At 38.9% G+C, this 8223-nt stretch overlaps 1 long non-coding RNA gene across 1 annotated transcript; it reads left to right on the top strand.

Moving 5' to 3' along the window:
• Positions 1-3094: 3094 nt before the first annotated feature.
• On the top strand, positions 3095-7318 carry LOC308331562. Its single transcript, XR_013965617.1, has 2 exons — positions 3095-3705; positions 7084-7318. It is a non-coding gene; the product is annotated as an uncharacterized lncRNA (long non-coding RNA).
• The last annotated feature ends 905 nt before the right edge of the window (positions 7319-8223 follow it).

Genomic DNA, 8223 nt, shown 5'->3' with positions numbered 1-8223 from the left:
CGCGATATATTGTGAGCTTGTAGATTGCTTATTTTCAAATGGCCAAATGGTATATAGGACTGAAGTGGTTAATGTATGTAATGATAATCTAAATCTACAAAGTATCTAGTAACTAAAGTTTTCAAATAATTGTAGTGGAGTAAAAGTACAATATTTAGAGTAGACGTGTAAGTATTGAAAAATGGAAATACTCAACTGTAATTAAGTACAGTAGTTGAGTAAATGTACTTAGTTACTTTACACACTGGTGAGCTTGTACCCGTCCGTCTGTGAACTGCTTATCTTGGACTCCACTGAACCAATCTGCAAACGTTGCATACATGCAGCACACTCCCTGAAGCCGCTCCATCCCCACACAATATGAAGAATTCCCCATGATTGGATCATGATGCGTCAATTCTATTGGGCAGGCAATGCCCATACACATTCTGGACTAGTGATTAACATGCATAATTTTAGACTTTTCAGATCCCATTCCAATTGCTTAATTATTGGCTTTCAAAGTCTGCAGGATGGGCAGATCTTTCTGAACACAGCATCGAATCTACAGTATCCCAAATTTTAATCACCTCTAAATAATAGACAAAATTATATGCAGAAATTATACAAATGTCACTCTTTGAAACAAGATGTGTTCACAAGATTAGTTTGTGTTATCTCTAATAACATATACAATGTTTTACTTTTTTTGCCAATGGGTTCCCAGAGTCATGTGACAATGACTGTCAGGCAGGGTTTTGATATTCCATATTTGTTTCCCTGTAAGGGGCCTATTTCTTACAAAATAAATGGTATATCATTAACGCATCTAATCAAACGCATATTGGAATCGCATGGGCCGCAAAACACACTTTAACTTCTTCCCATAGGGTCATCCCAAATGCATAAAGTTTCACCAAGCTTTACATGCTGCCCTCACAGCACTCAGATGGCTTCAACCCACAACTTCAATCAATATTTAACCTCTTACATATAATTTTGGCATCACATTCATTTTCAGAACAGAAAAAGATGAAACGAGTAAGTCTAGTTCACAACTGAAATAACAAGTAAGACGCCCTGAGGGCGAAAGTGGGCGAGGTCGCGTGGATGCATCCGCCTGGGTGATGGCAGACTGCTGGGCGAGCGCTGGCGCTTTGGCATGATTGGGGTCAGATCAACATATGGAATGAATTCTGTACTGGCCATATATGGAGCGTGTCTTGAGTGTACACGGTTTGATGAGGTCCGATCAACATGGAATGTCAGAACAGGTCAGCTCCATATACTGTATGAAGATCTAAGGGTGGCAGCTGGGGCCGTGTCTTGAGTGTACAGGGTTTGATGAGGTCTGGCCATATATGGAGCGTGTCTTGAGTGTACTGGGTTTGATGAGGTCAGATCAATATATGGAATGTCAGAACAGGTCAGCTCCATATATGGAGATCTAAGGGTGGCAGTGTCTTGAGTGTACAGAGTTTGATGAGGCCAGATCAACATATGGAATTAATTACGTATTGGCCATATATGGAGTGTGTCACAAGGTGTGACAGACGGACTGACTGACAGGCTTTGCAAGTTTTCATAGTAAACTGTGACCTACAGTCGCAATAATCAACGTTTGTCTTCCCCAAATGGAACTAGATAACTGTAACTAGGCACCAACTATGGTGACGGCATCTGCCAATGTCTCTGAGCATTTATGCAAAGCAGTGCGGTAACACTATAATGAGTTAGAGTTTTCCAGCCTATTGAATCCCACATGATGAACGTCAGCTGAGATTAGACGCAGCAAAGTGTGAAAAGAGCACTCAAAGACTATGCAATCATGCAAATACTATAAGAGTATAGCAGTTCTGGCTCTACAGTCTAAAAATAATTAGGGATCTTTCTCACTCATTTTTCTTTCTTTCTTTCCTCTCCACAGTTTCTGGCAACGGGAACAGGAAAGGTTGAAATTGTTCATATTGTATGTTTGCATGCTTCTTCTTCCCTGTTGTCCAACGTGTCAAATTCAACACATTGACAGCTGGCACCAGGAACTCAATTTCCAATGTCTTCACATTTGTAACTGTTCTTAAGTCATGCTACTGCTAATTACTGTTAAGATAGTTGCATGATTTTCTGCCCAGCTGTTGTTTTTAAGCCATATGGCTCTGCAGGAGGTCTGTCTGTCACAGTCTGTGTGTCTGTAGCTAATCTCACAAACCACTGGTCCAGTTGGCGCCAAATTTTACACACTGCCAGACAGTGCCAGTAGGCCACAGAAGTAGGCCTACCACTAGTACTACTATGCACAACCACAAATGTTTAAGACATTTCACATGGGTTTGATCTTTTTTGAAGATATAGGCTATATAATTATATTTTTTTGCTTTTTGTGCATTTATTGATAGTATTAGACTGACAGGAAATGTCGCCAGGATCAGGAATCGAACCCACGGCACACTGTCAGGCTGCGTCAGCAGCGTAGGTAGTGGTACCACTACCCTAGTCATCTGGACCATGATTTCTTTCTTTTTTTTTAAGAAAAGGAGAAGTGAGGTGTTCAATATACCATATTCTATGTAAAGCTCTATATTTAATGTCTAAGACAAATGTACAAGTAGGCCTATGTGTATAAAAGCCTGACAAGGCACAAGATGTTCTCTGACCTTTCTTTGAGTAACCTACAGTATTTCTTTAACAACCACAGATTCAAAAATATCTACTGATTTACATTCTGTCAAGGACTGACTGGTTAAGCTGTCAGAGCAGTAAATCAGACACATGGTGTGACCTCATTAACCACTTGCCTCTTGTAGAATATAAGGAGAATTGGCTTTCCTGATCCGACTAATACAATTCTTACCCTAAATGTTTCAAATGTGACTAATGATTATGAATACATTTTGCTAGTTGTTGCTAATTGCGTAAAGATCAAAATCTTGGTGTAATGTTGCCGACTAAAGATTATACCACGTAGTCACTAAGCGATATTTTGCTCATATATGTTCATGCAAAATAAAATCACCAAAGTTCAGAGTCAGTCAGCTACTTTTATTTTAATAAATAATGTGTGAGGTAATAACTGAACCTTTTAATAAAGTTCATATTAACCATTGAATATGTTGCAAGCATGTCACACAACTGCAACAGGAACATATGGAGTGACATGAAAATGGCCAAAGGCAGTATAGGTTACTATATGGAAATAGCATTCTTTGTTGAAACAAGATGTAGGGGAACAGACTCGGGTGTAAGTTAACAAATTAAGAAATGTGTTGGGGATATTAAATAATGGGTAGACGCTGACGAAAAATTTGAAAGTGAGACAGGGAGCCAGGCAGGTTCAGGGTGAATTTATGAGCCTTGACATTAGAAACAGATGCAGACACTTATAGGGAGGCAGTTGGAAAGGAATTTGGAGACAACTGAGACATTGTACACAGGTTGGTCATGACTGGAGGCTTTAGACAGGATGATTCAGAGAGCAAATGCCACATGTGAGAATCTTCCAGTCCTTCAGCAATGGAACACCAATTTTGAAGTTCTGAAAAAAGAACATAAGAAGTCAGTGGTAGAAACTATCTCGGAGGGACCTTGAATTCTTAAAACAGAATCGAATATGCTTCTCTGGCCAGAATGAGATCAGAGCATCCATCAAAGGTGCTGAAAAGGACATGTCTCTACAGTGACACTGATAATCTCAACAAGTGGGCCAGCAACACTAATAAATATCTCAAGGTAAGACAGATAGCATTCCATTAAAGACAGTATAGTATGTATAATGCTATCGTCTAATTATAATGACATAAGCTAAATCAATTATTAAGACAATTACTTAACTTTTCCTCTAACTTTTTGATGTGTGCATACTGTAATTGACATCTTAGCATTTTTTCTGATGAGGCTATGAATTAACCTGATAACACTACTCAATGATTAGTTGTATTCATATGAACTCAAAATATAGTGCTTGTTAGTTCAGTCTATAATACTCTAATATCATTAAATAGAACAGTTAAAGACTTACGTTTCTTTTCAAATATTTATATTTCAAAACCGTTAAATACTGTAGTGTTGCAACAGAACAGGACAGCGCTTTATACTGGTCCAAGTGCTTAATATTTAGACAGTAGCCTAATAATAATTTGACAGTACTGTGAAGACTAATTTAATGAACTCAGATGTTCAGATTGTGTTATTAGTATAATACATATAATGTCACTATAAATCAGACACTACAGTACACACTATGTACTTTTATTCCAATCTAGAATTGTAAAATGATTGTTTTATTCATGAACATACTTTATATTTAAGAAGTTATGTCTGCTTTATTTGCCATAAGAGACAAAACAGAAATTGGAATATTGTGCAATTTGTATTTGCCATAAGTGACAAAAAAACATTGGAATATTGTGCAATTTGTGTCTAAAATATATCATATAATTTTCAAGTTCAAGAGTTAAGGACTTTGTCTCGAATGGGTAATTTGACAGCATTAAAACAAAATATGCACAACAAGTACCATACTAGATACTGAGTGTTCCTCAGTGTTCCTGTTCTCAGACCTCTACCCTGATTGCCCCAAACGAGTTGTATCAACCTTTATTTATACAGGGTAGCGAGGTTATCTGATCATAAAGAGTTAGAGATAAAAGGTCTGCACAGTCGCACACTGTAGCTCTCTTAAGTGCAATTTATTGGTACATCTGTTTCAAGCCCATGCTTGAAAGCATGGGCTTGACATGCCACTACTACTCTATTTAACAATTAATTGCAGTAAATGCTCTACAGTATGCAGAGTCTGCAGACCTTTAAAAAAAAATCTTTTATGATAGTCTTCCTTTGGTCCAGCACCTGCTTTGTAGATGTGCGTTACGACTACCAGTGGTTCGCAAATAGTGGGGTCTGGGGACCCCGACCGCATGGGTCCTTGAAAGGGTTCCCCAGCAAACTGATCTAAGTAGCCTATAAAATATGATTGTGACACAGAATGACTATCCTTTTTTGTCAAGGCTGGTATGATAGACTTTAATGGTTTTAGCAGTGGTTTTCAACCCTTTTCATATCAAGGCCCATTATTTATTCTGCATTTGAACCCCGGACCACCAATTGATGACATTTAGCCTCTCAGACCCAAAACGAATATATATATATAACATAAAGAATATTGTGTTGCTGAAAGTACCATGCTGTATTGATATTGGTAGCGTTAGGAGAGATAACAGGCAAACATTGATTGGCAAAATAACAATTCTACTACATTCTCTAATTGTGTAGACTTCTTGAAAATTATGTAATGCAGATGTTTAACAATTTAACTCACACTCAAGAGTTAAAGATATATAAGGGTTAAATATCTAATAAGGGCCATTTGGTTACCAACTCTACATCATTTAGCTGGGGACCACCTGGAACCCCCCACTGGTGGTCCCCGTAATCCTGGATGACTGGTTGAAAACCACTGTTCTATCACAATCAGTTTAATCACTTTAACCATATTTTAACTAACTAAAAATACATCGCATGGATGCACCTGGGACGTATCTTCAGTGATGTTTCCTGAGGTCAACAGGGTTTCGGATCTTCCAACATCATACCCCTCACTCGGCGACCCAGCCGGGGTTGATCAAATCCCGACTTACGTCCAAGTAGCTACCCTCGATCAGTCCATCAGGGAATGAGCAAGGCCACACAATCCGTTGCTCCGGAACTAATCTGCCGGTACTGGGAGAACCAAAATCTGGCGCGTGGAAGGACTAGGCTCTGTGGGTTGACTCCTGACCGGGCCCCTCCTACGTCTCACCAGGTCCACTCCTGCTCTCACCAGGCCCAGGACCTGTGTGTTGCACCAGACTCCCAGTACCAGGCACTCCATTCAGGAGTGATGGATTATAATGGCCCTCCTAAAGGCCTCACCAAGGTTTGTTGGGCTTCCTCCTCACGGAGGACACAGGCTGGGGCGCTAACCCATACTACAGTATACTACGGCTAACCTCGTGTCACCAGACTTTCCACCTCTTGGTATTCGTTCTAAAACTAGCCGTGTGATCAGGTTTTGGGAAAAACAAAATCATTGTATTTCCGGTTGTGGGTTCCGTTGGTGGCGCATTTCTTTTTTTCAATTAGTTTATTCTCACTAGTCGAACTATTTGTTAGAATAAAAGATACACATATCTACGGCTATTTAAAAAATCAGATATGTACTGCACTATTTTTCTTTTTTACTTTTAAAACAAAATCGTAAGTTCTTATCTCTAAATTTTGAATAATTTTGAAAATGTTTAAAACAAATCTCTTCCGACTCGTTCCGAGGGTCCCTGGCACAATATTTTCAGATGGGGAGTTGCGTGACTGTAAACAACCAATGTAATGCTGTTAGATATTCTGCACATATCATTAATCAATTAGCCAAATCTTCATTCCCATTTCCAAAGTGACAATTAATAAGCAGAGACTGGATTGTCTCAAGGCTTTTAAATCACCAACGACTGCAAGATAATTGAACCGATACGTAATCTATTCTGGAGGCACTCAACTGTGAACTGTGGAAAAATGATACCCAAAAGGGTATTTCTCAAAGTGTGACAGATTTACGATTGTTACTGTGGCTGAATGCAAAGTTTACCCTTTTTACTGCTTGGGCAAGTATGGTACTTGGGACTGACGCGAGTTAGAAAAACACTGTTGGAGGCCATTCATTCCTATGTCTTCAAGGTGCTAGTGCAGTTTGTCTCTCGAGTGCTGTGGTGTGGTTGAACTGCTTTTACCCGTGCCTTTTTCCCAGTAGTATTATAGACACATCATATTTACTGGTAATGTGCTTATATCAGTTTTATGTATATTTAAAAAAAACTGATCTAACTCTGTAAACTTAGCACGTAATATTGGAATGCATAAACATTTGAGGTGTGAAATCCTGAATTTAACCCTTAAACTCTAACCTTAAACCTAACGCTGGTTCAATGGATTACTGAGTTGATGGGTGACTGTGAATGAGAACACCATGTGATGTGTGTGTGTGTGTAGTACTGCTTGGTATGTTGTTGTGGGTGCGACATATAAACACGTCCTGGTCCTATTGGTCAATGCCATTTGTTGTTCCCCTGTTCATAGGGACAAGAAAAGCTCTGACCAGGAGCCGTGGATCCTGCCAAGTGGCACAAAGAGTGACACAATACACCATACACCTTCATATGACTTCCCTGTTTCAGCTGTTACCATTGGCTGTTGCCATTTCTTAATATAACAACTTCTGCCTGGCAGATGGAAGGCGAAAATAATTCGCTACAGACGTAATGGAGCCACAGGAATATTTTATTGATAAACCAACATTATAAAAGAATTAAAAACAATCTATTTGATGCTACGTCACCTCTACTTTTTACAGGTACTGTATGTATGCCATACTGTTTGTTCCCTGGTACTGACAACTGAACATTTTGATGATGATGATTGTTGTAAACTCTAAGTACTGGACCCTCGTCTGGTTTGACAGACAGGTAGCGTGATACTGTCTCGTCTGCGGCGGGCCCGGGGAATACTTCAACCGGATTATCACACACCACCCAGCCTGCACACACTACCTGTCTGTCAAACCAGACGAGGGTCCAGTACTTAGAGTTTACAACAATAATGTTATTATAAATATTGACCTCTATGGAATACATGATGTTGTCAATTATGGTTAACACGATGTTGATTAATATGCCATATGCAGCACATGTCAGGAATGTATTGCCTCAACTAAAGCTACTGGCAGTGTCATACATACAGTACAATTTGTCACTCAACTGCATTTCATACTAATGCACCTCTATTTCAAGTCTCCTCTGCAGTGTCTGTATTAATAAGACAGTGAGTGAGATCGGGAATTATTCATTTTTATTTGTGCTGCCCTGAATAATATGTGCATTGTTCTATATGCCTTATTGTGTCATGTATTAACATTCATACACGTTATAATATATATATATATATATAATATTTTTTCCAAAGAAATAAAATGCGTTGCAACATCAAAACAGCTTTGTTTTACTCATTTTATTTGCATTTTGTATTATTTGTATGTTTCCATGGACAATCGGCTACTGTACTGTACAGTACATAAGGATACATAGTGTACACAGCATGCATACTTCTATAACCTAATAAACTGTACATGAACATTTTTAAGTCACATTTAGACTCTGTGCATGGGCATGTCACATGCCCACATCAAGCACATGCTTTCTGTTCATTGGTGTCATCACTTGT

Source organism: Protomyctophum bolini (genome assembly GCF_963924005.1).
Source record: "Protomyctophum bolini genome assembly, chromosome: 2".
NCBI lineage: Eukaryota > Metazoa > Chordata > Actinopteri > Myctophiformes > Myctophidae > Protomyctophum > Protomyctophum bolini.
This window is presented reverse-complemented; position numbering and strand designations above follow the sequence as displayed.